General features: G+C 41.2%; 1 non-coding gene across 1 annotated transcript; it reads left to right on the forward strand.

Annotated features, from left to right (window-relative positions):
- Positions 1-9,859: 9,859 nt before the first annotated feature.
- On the forward strand, positions 9,860-9,999 carry LOC131579380 (U6atac minor spliceosomal RNA). The gene has a single exon (XR_009277698.1). It is a non-coding gene; the product is annotated as a U6atac minor spliceosomal RNA (small nuclear RNA).
- The last annotated feature ends 367 nt before the right edge of the window (positions 10,000-10,366 follow it).

Below are 10,366 nucleotides of genomic sequence, written 5' to 3' on the forward strand. Positions count from 1 at the left end.
ATCTGTGTAGGAGAAAAAGGCTGTAGTTTGCCTCTTGGACCTGGAGCTGAATTTGCACAACTGGAGTTTATATGAAACAGACTTTTATTTGCACACTTCACAACCCTCATAATCCACTAACTCTACTATACATGATACCTTCAACAGCAGAATCCATGCTTACACATTTATTGTGTCAAACTATTTCTATCCTTTCAAGTTTGCATAGAAAAAGAGAAATTTAGGACAATTCTCCAATTTATTAGCATCCTTCAAAATCAGTTATTTGTAGCCAAGTGGATTTTAAAATTTGTTGGCAGTGCTGTGACTTACTAATTTATTAATGTAATAATTATTACTTATTAAATGATTAATTTATTAATTAAATTATTAGCCTATTAATTAATTTATAGAATTATTAATTTTATTAAGATAACCAAGCTGGTGAAACAGCTATCCTTGCTCTCATTGCACTCTGGTTTGGGGCAAGCCCATCTCAGCAGAGCATGGCTACCGTTCCTAACCAAACCAAGCCTGAGGGCTGGAGCTGAGGCTGAGACACCCTTTCCCAGTGGATTCTGAGGATTTCTCCCAGCAGCCGAGCTGGGGAAATATTTTTCAGTTTTTCACTGTTTCAAATCTCAGTTTCTGCCGTTGTGAGGACAACGCAGGTTGTATCTGGCGGTGCTTCATCCAGATTGCACTCTAAAGTAAACAACTCCTTAGAGTGTAACTGTGCAAGTGCCACATGTCTGCTGCCTCTCCAGTTCTGCTGCTTCTCTTCCCGAGGGGCTCTCAAAGAATGCTGACAGAAAGCGTTTCACAGGCACCCTTGGACCGAGCATGTGGAAGCTGCTCACTGTCACAGGGAGACTGAGGGCACTGAGTGATGACAAGGTGGCCGTGGCAGCTCCCCTCTGGGAGCTCATCCTTAGCCCTGATTAAAATTTGTCCTCATACCTCCCACTCTCTCGAGCACTGGTGTGGCCTGAGGCACCAAAAGCTTATGGCCACTTCACATTAATACATGAAGTGAGTGGTGGTAGACTGGCACTTTGGCGGTGCATTTCTTCTCTGTGCCTCCATCAGCTGTACTACTCATACCAGAGCTGAACTGGCAGGGAGATCCATGGGGAAAAATATTTTACAGATAAGAAGTGTTAATGTTCTTGTACTGACAAGAACACTGGCTGATGGGTGGTTTTGCAAAATATAAATGCTTTAAGACAGAGCTGGATGCAGCTGTGGTGGGATGGGTGTGTGCAGCAGCAAACCTCTCCTTTGTCACCACAGCATGAAGTAGATGCTTGCACAGAGCCACACAGAACTTGTTCAGGCCAGTATGATGTGCAGGAATGAAGAAACCTCTTACAGTTGACATTAATTCCTGCTTCTGTAGGTGAGAACTTAAAATTTAGTGTTAGGGTTACACTATGGTTTTCAGTGTCGAGACCTCTCACGAGTCATATTAAGCCAGAGGAATGATTGCAAGGACAAGTAGAACTAAAAATTATGAGAGGATTAATCTATAATAAAGTCAGTCTCACTGTGAAAAGCAAGATTGCTTTCTTCAAAGTTTAAATTCCAGGGTTACATCAGATAACTAATCAAAGGTAGAGAAAAGAGAGGAAGAGAACTCCTTGCATTCAGAATCCTTATTTTATTTGCTTGTTTTCTTGTAATGGGACAGCAAAAGGGTTTATATCCAGCTCAGTGTATAATTGATTACCAGGACATAAATTGAAATGAAAAATCATACTCTCCATAATTGCTATTCAAAAGCCTAAGCTTGCAATATTCCCTGAAAGTATGCTTTCTGATTTATCTATCCCATTTGTCATCCTTTCCCTCTTAGTACTGGTGCCTGTGCTATGAATTCTGATTTTAAACCTCAGGAGAAGCTGGCTTTCTGACTCTTAAGTTAGCTGGAAACCCCAATGGTGTGTTGTTTTATTCTTGATAAATTACTGTGCAGTATCCCTCCTGATCTCTTCTTCTATCTTGGGCTATAAGAGCAAGTAGCAACTTCCTCTAACCTTACTGTGTGTTTTTTATTTAGCTGTTCCTGACAAACTCCTGGAACACTTCATAATCTCATATGCATCTGTTGCATATGTATGATACAGTAATTTCTAGCTCCTCTGGCTTTCCAATGGTAGAATATAGCTGTTCCAGTCCATAAAAAAAAATTCCAATTCATCATTTTTGTTGCTCAGTTTGCTACTTCTCTGAGACATAATACGGATGATACCAGAACATTTTTCTCTCTCTCTGTGGGATTGTATATATATAAAAAGCTTGGTACTGCTGTGAAGGAAATTAGAGTATTTGGCTGCATAATGCTTAAACCTTGATTTCTGAGTAAAACCCCAAACTACTCAAATGATTATACAAACCCCATTAATTTAGCATTAATAAAGTTCTGCATGGGTGTTTGACAGGACAAGATGGCAGGATGAGGCAGTCATGTGACTTGAAAAATACTGAACTTTGTCTCCAAAAGGCATTTTGCTTACCTATTTTGTCCTGTTACACAGGAAGTTGCTTGTCCCTTCTGCTGGAAACAGATGTTCATAGTGTGGGCTCTGGTGCTGAAAGGGTAGGATCCTGGTAAACAAAATACACTTTGTGTGTGATGCTGGCATAATTATACAGCACCCTTAAATACCTCCCCTTTCACATTTGGTTGCCCATCTTCCCACCCAGTTTGCTACAGAAGAGGTTTTCCTCTTGGGGTCTGCAAGTGACAATCCTTCATGGTCTGTTTACAGCCTTATGTCTTCAGAAATCCTAAACAAGTGACATTTAAACAGTAGGAAAGAGACAACAGTGCAAATAGGACTACATCTCTATCACAGCAAGCCTTCCTGTTTGAAACAAATGAAATTCTGACTCATCAAAGAAGAGCAGGTAAAATGGGGAAGGTCAGAATACTGATGACTTTTTTGTGCTCGTGATTTCAGATTAAAAATTTCATTAATGTTTTTTCTACAGAAATTACACCTAACCAGCATCACAGTTCCTGAGATGAAAAACAGATTAAAGAGGTAAACTGTTTTTCCCAGCACAGACTGAAGTGCACTTCTAATCTCTGTACCGTTGTGATTCTTGGTGTCTATAGCTGAACTGCCAGCTGATGTGCTTACTGCTGAACTTTCTGTTACAAAAAGAGCTAAAAGATAGAGAAAAGCAAATTTCAGTGACAGATGCTTTTGAATTTATGCTTCCAACTCCATTTTATTCCTTTGAAAATCTCCCCATAAGCCATTTCATGCCTTTAGATATATGTGCCCTTATCTCACATAACCTGCATGGGAGGCTTGGCAACAGCTGACTGAAATTTGACCTGTCCTGCCACTGTGACTGAAGGTGGCTAAGTAGCAGGCCTTCATTTTACCTGGATAATGTGCAGCCCTAATTAAGCATACATCCTCCCAGACACAGGCTAGAGCACTGTCAGGATGGAAAACTTGCAAACAGTCCACTGTCCTTGGTAAAGTCCTGGTTCGCCCATGAGGATGCACCAAGTGTGAACAATCAGGCCCTGGAGAGCTCTGTCCATCTGCAGGCCTCCCCAAGACTAACATCCAGCAAAGCCAATGGAAATGATGTACTTTGCAGATCTTGCCACGCTTCTTTCCTTACATTGGAGCCTACGCCTTAGGATGTCAATGTAGAGTGGCCTTTGCCAGTGTTACTCGGAAAAAATAGGTGCTGCTTTCTGTATCTCCACAGATGTTTTAGAGACAAATTTGTCTATAGCCCCTGTTCAGAATCTCACCACAATAACCCTCCTGGAAAGGTGGAAAGGCCCCTCATGTAGCCAGGTTTTTTGGTCTGCCCCATTTCCTGGGGCACTTCACTGATCACTACTGGATGCTTCCCTCCTGGCTGTCAGGAGGGCAGGTTTTAACATTCAGCAATAATTTTGGTGGCTTGATTGTGTAACCAAGACCACTTTCATTCTTCCTTCCTGCCTACCTCATCATTTGAAACTGGAGTTTATAAGTTTTTTTTTTTATTTCTGAAAGTCATATACAACCACATTTAGAGTTTTATCCTCTCAGAGATTGCTAAGAGCCTTTGTCTGATGCAGATTTCAGTTTCTTACTAGAACTTTTCAGATAGAAAGAGGTGAAAGCCAACCCAGAACACAAAAAAGCAGCCTAGTTTCTGCATTCAGCTTTAGAGAAGGAAAAAATCTACACAGGGAGAATTGCCTATTAGAGTTAAACACTAATTGGATTTTCATTTTCTATTAACACACACAGCTTAATTGATTTTTCAAACAGTTTATTTCAAAAGTATGGTCCTAGGCAGTGTTCCTATGATATTTTTATAATGTGACTGCAGGACTGGTTAAAGGGAGATGTAGGCTGTTAAGGCACAGATGTGTTCCCATTGTTTATAATCTTGGAAACACTTAATGCAGACCCTGCTGGATCTGAACACCGTGGCACCTAGCAACTCAGGAGTACTTCAAACCTAATGTAGGCTGGCAGGTATTTTATTCAGATGAACAGAATGCCACTTGAGGTCATGATTGGTTTGTAAGTCCATGCTCTACTGAATGCTGTAAAATTAGGCCGGACCAGACCAAAATATTTTTCATGGAAAAAAACTAAAGACAAGCCTGATGTTTTATCTTATTTTACCCTCAGTCATTTGCTGTTTGTAATACAAAGTTATTAGTTGCCTGACACTGAGACTTCTCTATCCTTTTTCTTCTTCTTCTTTTTTTTTTTTTTTTTTCCCCTGAGCAATGCTTGATTTGGGTGGAACAATATCTAAAAAAAGGAGAGAAAAAAGTCAGATGTTGGCAAATACATCTGGAAATGATGGAATGAACCATTAGAAAAGAAGGAAAAGTGTTTTTCATGCAGAAATGTGTATTATACACTTTTTTTTTTCTGTCACAAAATGTAGCTAAACACTTCCATTCCGTGTTTTCCAAAGCAAAGCAAAAACAGAACAGTAGGCATGCAAGCTGGTGACCAGATTCTTAGCTCCCATAAATTAGGTCAGTGTAGCTCCACCGCACATAGCAATACTCAGACCGTATATATCCCATTGTGGCACCAGCCTGAAGAACTCTTCCTTCCACATGCTCAATTTCAGATAGAGGCAATAAAAAGCAATGCACTACGTTAGCAATATGACAAATTTTTTCATATGCCCTACTTTTATCTCTTCAGAGCTTTGTTTGGGTGAATTATTGGTGAATGTAACTTGTGTCTTCCATCTGAAACCCCTCCTGAGGCAGGAGGGAGAATGCAGGAGAAAGGGGCAGTGTGAGACAGAGCAGCCAGGGCTGTGGTCACAGCTGTTGCCAGCAGCAGTGGGCACAGGGGAAGAAAGGCTGGTGAGTAATTGATGGTTGGGAGCTCTTGGGTAGGAGATTGAAATGGAAATGGGAAAATAGGATAACAAGAAGATGGGAGATTTTATTGCAAGAGAGCTCGAAATTACACTCTATGGAGACAAAAAGGAGAAGTTGAGGTCTTAGAGCCAGGAGGTTCGATTTTATAAAAGAACAGCTGTGTAAAACGGTAACAGAGTCAGGGATTAGAGCTGTGGTCAGGGATGGGTAATAAAAAGAGTCTTTCCCCAGTCCTTTTAACCCTATATCTGTTAGGTACCCTTTTCACTTTTGTTTTGGTGAGTTGACAATCTATGATAATGGTGATATCTATTGACCTCCATACTTTGTAAGTATTGATATGAAAACTGAAAAAAATGTTCAAGGGCATTTAATCACCTGAGCAAGAAGGTTTACTAGTCTTTGTGTTCTTTCTTTTATTAAAAACAAATATTTTATTCTGAGTTTATCCTAGAAGTCACAAGGAAATCCCAGGAAAAAATTATTTTCACTGGTTTTAAACCTAATGCAGTTCCGTTTCTCCCCACTGCAAGATAAAACCATTTCAAATTTAGCAACGCAGGTGGACAGTCCAAATGAAGCCTGAAGCTCCTCATCAGCAGCCAGTTACCTTGGCTTGAGTTTCAGCAGTCCAGCTGATGGCTGGCAGTTGCTCCTTCATCTGTTCTTGTTCCCATAGAAACAGAGAGAAAATAGACAAAGTTAGGTAAAGCTTTTTCATCTTGCTTTTTTTTTTTTTTTCCCCTGAAAGAAAGAACAGCAGCAAAGATGTTCATGAAGTGCTGCTTGTTTTCCATGACCTGGGGCTCTTTATCATTGGAACTGGCAGAAAGTAAGTAGCCAGCTACAGAGCCATAAGATCCTGTGGAAACTACAAGAGGTGCAGGCTCAAGTGGGATAGAGACATTGAGATATTTTTTCAGACAAGCATACAGACTATGAGTCAACAACAGTACAGGATCAGTAAGAGTTTACCTGATGAAAAAGTAAACAAAAAAGCATGAAAAGAACACCTGTAGGCGTGAATTCTTCTCTTTGTAATTTAATAGCGTTCATTGACCCTAGTAAGGAGCAGACTATGTATTGTTTGGGTTTCTTTCATTATTCCATGTGCAGACATGATCAAAACATTTGTTGAAATTGAATTCTTCCTTTTGTTGTAACTATTTTCTGTAAAACTGCAGCTTGGTTGATTTGTGAATGCTTGTGCTCACACATATTTTGGGCAATATGGTGCTTTCACTTAATTCTCCTGAAATTTTTCTGATTCTGTAATGGTGCAGAGGAGCAGCAGTTAGCCCAATGAGTGTGTTTTACACCACATATTCCTGTAAAAATAAGACCAATAAAAATAAGACTTGGCATTTAAATGTGCCAAAAAGAAGAGGAAAGTATCCCTTCCAGGATGGCATCTCTTCTGCCTTAAAACTGGTGGATTTCATCACCACCATGAGTGCTATGCAGCCCTTCAGAAGCACCTCAACAGTGTGGAGAGATGGGAACAGAACCATCTGAAGTTCAACCAGGACGCATGCAGGGTCCTTCACCTGGGAAAGGTCCTGCACCTGAGCAAGAATAGCCCCCTGTACCAGTACAGATGGGGGCCAACCTGCTGGAAAGCAGCTCTGGGGACAAGGGACCAGCAATGTGCCCTTGTGGCCAGGAAGGTCAGTGGTATCCTGGGGTGCATGAGGAAGAGCACTGCCAGCAGGGCAAGGAAAGTGATCCTGACCCTCTGCACAGCCCTGGTGAGGCACATCTGGAGTGCTGTGTCCAGTTCAAGGGAGACAATAAAGACATGGAGTGAGTTCATTAGAGGGGAACAAAGATGATGAAGGGATTGGAGCATCTCTTTTGAGAGGAAGGACTGAGGGAGCTGGGTCAGTTCATCCTCAAGAAGAGAAGACTGAGACAGGACCTTATCAATGTCTGTCAGTATCTGCTGGGAGGGTGCCAAGAGGATGGAGCCAGGCTCTGCTCAGTGATGCCAAGCAGTAGGACAGGAGGCAGTGGGCAGAACCTGATGCACAGGAAGTTCTACCTGAACATGAGGAAGAACTTCTTTACTGTGCAGGTGACTGCACACTGTAACAGGGTGCCCAGAGAGCTTGTGGAGTCTCCCTCACTGGAGATACCCAGGAACTGTCTGGATGCAATCCTATGGTGTATGCTGTGGCATGACCCTAAGGTCCCTTGAGCAGGGAGGTGATGACCCACTGTGGTCCCTTCCAACCTTTCCCATTCTGTGACCCTGTGATCTTCCAGAGAGACATCACTGTCTCTCTCCATCTGTCTGATTCAGACTAGTCACAGAATCATCACAAACATCCATCATGCCCAATGGTTAACATTTTTTTGGTTCTCTTTGTGAGATGTTACATGGTCAGCTGGACATCCATTTAAAGCCATTTTCCAGACAGATTTGGGAGCTGGAAAGGTATTTGTCACAAAAGTTACTGTAATAAAAAGCATCATGCTGGGGGCTAGTTTCCATGTTGTATTATGATTTCACAACATTGTTGTTGAGTTTTCATGATAATTTAGAATCTTATATATGCAGACACTAATTTTTGTAGTTTTCAAGTCTTGGCAGCCCTGAAGTACTTCTACTGCAACAGATGAGAGAGTTAACTGAGCTGGTGATTGTCAAGGTAATAAAATGGCTATGGAAAACCAAATCCTCTTGTCTGTTCTTATGAGAAATACCTATTTCCAATAAAATTCTTACATTTTAATGTAGCTAAATGCTCTTGATGGTTTTCATTAGTAAGGAACATTTTAGGATTTTATTTTAAGTGTATTTGCTAACAAGAGCACTTAGTTTTCTTTCATAATTTTCTTCCTTGCTGTGGAAGGCAGCAATTTTACAGGTTATAAGAAGCCAAATAATAGTGCATCCTGCATCTCCTTAAAACATGGTAGACAAAAATCTGCAATTTCAGTTTGAAACAGCTGAGAGAGTTAAAAAAAAATTAAATTTACTTATTGATTGATTGATTGATTTATATGAGATAAATGAACCTAGATTCTGTGCTTCACTATTATTTTCTTCTTGGTGCCCTATACACCAATTCATTCGGTTTCCCTCACAGCTGACTCAGAAATGTGAACTCTGAATGTGGACTCAGTGTAACTTATTTTTATTCACAAGCTGGGACACAAGCAAGGTAACAAGACAAGCTCTTTCTTCATCAACTGTCTTTCCTATATAAGAGGTTATACCTTTAGTATATAGGAGGTCAAACTAAAAATTACTTACAGAATGTAGGAGTTTATTTTTTAGAGCATCAGAATGAATAGACAAGATTTAATCAAAGGTCTGTCTAACCCCAGAAGGCCAGAATTTGTGAATAATTGATGGGGAGAGAATAGTGACAGAGCAGGCAAATCATGACAACTCCTCCCAGTACATCCTGTTTTCTGGAGAGCTACACACACTGCACAATGATAATCTATATTAAATAAATCCTTGAATGCTACTAAATTGTTATATTTCAATGCCAACTTGTCCAAGCAAACAGGTCTTGCTTTTTATGCTTATTCAAACAATAAACACTCTATAAGCACTTAATACTCCATGGCCAAGGACTTCAAGGTTTAAATATATGTTGCATGAAGGTCTAATGTTTCTTGGGGTTTTTTTGCATTTGAATCCTTGTCATTATTTTTTGCTGTCTCCCTCAAAAAACAAAGCTTATGAGCTTCACCATGAGAGTCTGGAATACCTTTGCCTAGTGCCCACTGATAAAAAGATCTACCAACCATTTGCTTACCTAAAACTGCAGTGTAAGAGAAATAGGGACTTAAACTTCAGCAAATCCTATTTAAACCAGAGGCTGAACTGTCTGCATTACTAAATGATGATTTGGGCGAAGCTAAAACAATTACTAGAAAATCAATATTTAGTTATTATCCAAGGATACAGGCTGTTTTTATCTCTTTTCACACGAAATTACATAGTAATACATTCAGCATCTTGCTGATTGGCTTTTCATCAGCAAATCATTTCTTATAAAAGCAAGCAGTAGCCCAGCTATCAGCAAGAGGCAGGCATCATGCATCTCATTATTTGAGACACAAGAATCTAACAGGGAAATACTGCTGCTTCCAAATTTTTCCTCTGCTGTGTGTTTAATAGTGTTGCTGTGAATCCTTGTGCTGCATTTGAAGGGTGTTGGGCTGACATCAAGAGATAGCTGGAAACAGAACTTGTCTCCTGCACCCTCAGGATCAGGAAGAGCAGTGACAGTAAGTCAGACTGATGCTACATGCTACTGATTATATGCCATTTTTCACAATCCAGGTTTCCCTGTGTCTTTCAGTAGGACTTTTGTTTGCAGAAGTCATAAGATGTGTGCACATCCTCAAACCTCAAGGAGTCACATGGCAGGTTTGAAGTAGGTGGTTGAAGTGGGACGAGGTTTACTCACTTGGATGTCTGTGAATTATTGTGTCTATGAATTATGGATGTTGTTCATTCTGAATTATGACCTTTTTTGAGTGTTGTATGAAAGGAGAGAAGATCAGCACTCCCCTTGAAAAGGATGGAAGAGGCCCTTATGGCCTATACAAAATTCATACAGTTAAGGCACTGCCATCTACTTGGTGGCATCTTGTCGCTGCCCGAATCGGCCTCTTTTGCCTCGGCTAGCTGTGGCCGATGTCAGCGGCAGGAGTGGGGAACCAGGCTAGCACTGCGAGGCTCAACCTGGAACCTCCAGAGCTCCTCTGCGCTCTGGCGTTGAGGCTTACAGGGCGACACGGGTTGTGACGAAGGGAGAAAGAGTGCTCAAACTCCTCCGATTTCCCAGGAACAAGTTTATTCCAACAGGTGCGGGGCTGGGATCACAGGGGAGAGGCCTGGGCACCCCCATGCGCCAGGTTTTAAGGACCGTGGGCGGCTCGTATGGTGACCAATGGGACAACAGCCACGGAGGGGTTAAGGGTGGGGATTACAATATGCAGGACCAATGGTAGGGACCCGGGGGGGGGGAAAGCAACTGTACA

This window comes from Poecile atricapillus, chromosome 4, assembly GCF_030490865.1.
Source record: "Poecile atricapillus isolate bPoeAtr1 chromosome 4, bPoeAtr1.hap1, whole genome shotgun sequence".
NCBI classification, from domain to species: domain Eukaryota; kingdom Metazoa; phylum Chordata; class Aves; order Passeriformes; family Paridae; genus Poecile; species Poecile atricapillus.